Source organism: Gavialis gangeticus, unplaced genomic scaffold, assembly GCF_001723915.1.
Source record: "Gavialis gangeticus isolate Ggan-Ray unplaced genomic scaffold, GavGan_comp1, whole genome shotgun sequence".
Classification (NCBI taxonomy): domain Eukaryota; kingdom Metazoa; phylum Chordata; order Crocodylia; family Gavialidae; genus Gavialis; species Gavialis gangeticus.
The window spans coordinates 32,546,746-32,546,991 of NW_017729022.1; positions in this window are offsets into that span (position 1 = coordinate 32,546,746).

The window sequence follows — 246 nt, forward strand, 5'->3', positions numbered from 1 at the left end:
CCTACCTACAACTCCCCCCCACAACCCATACATAAAACCCCACACCCCCCCAAACCCCCACACAAGCCTCACCCCCTCACAAATCTCACAACCCCCTCCCCAAATTTTGCACCTTGTGTGCCCAGCCACCAGATGGTATGGGACCTGCTGGCAGGAACTGGGGCTACAGGATCAACTGCCACACTGCAGCCCTGCCCCTTGCCCATACTGGTGCTGTTGGAGGGACCCGGGGGGGGGGGGGGGGGG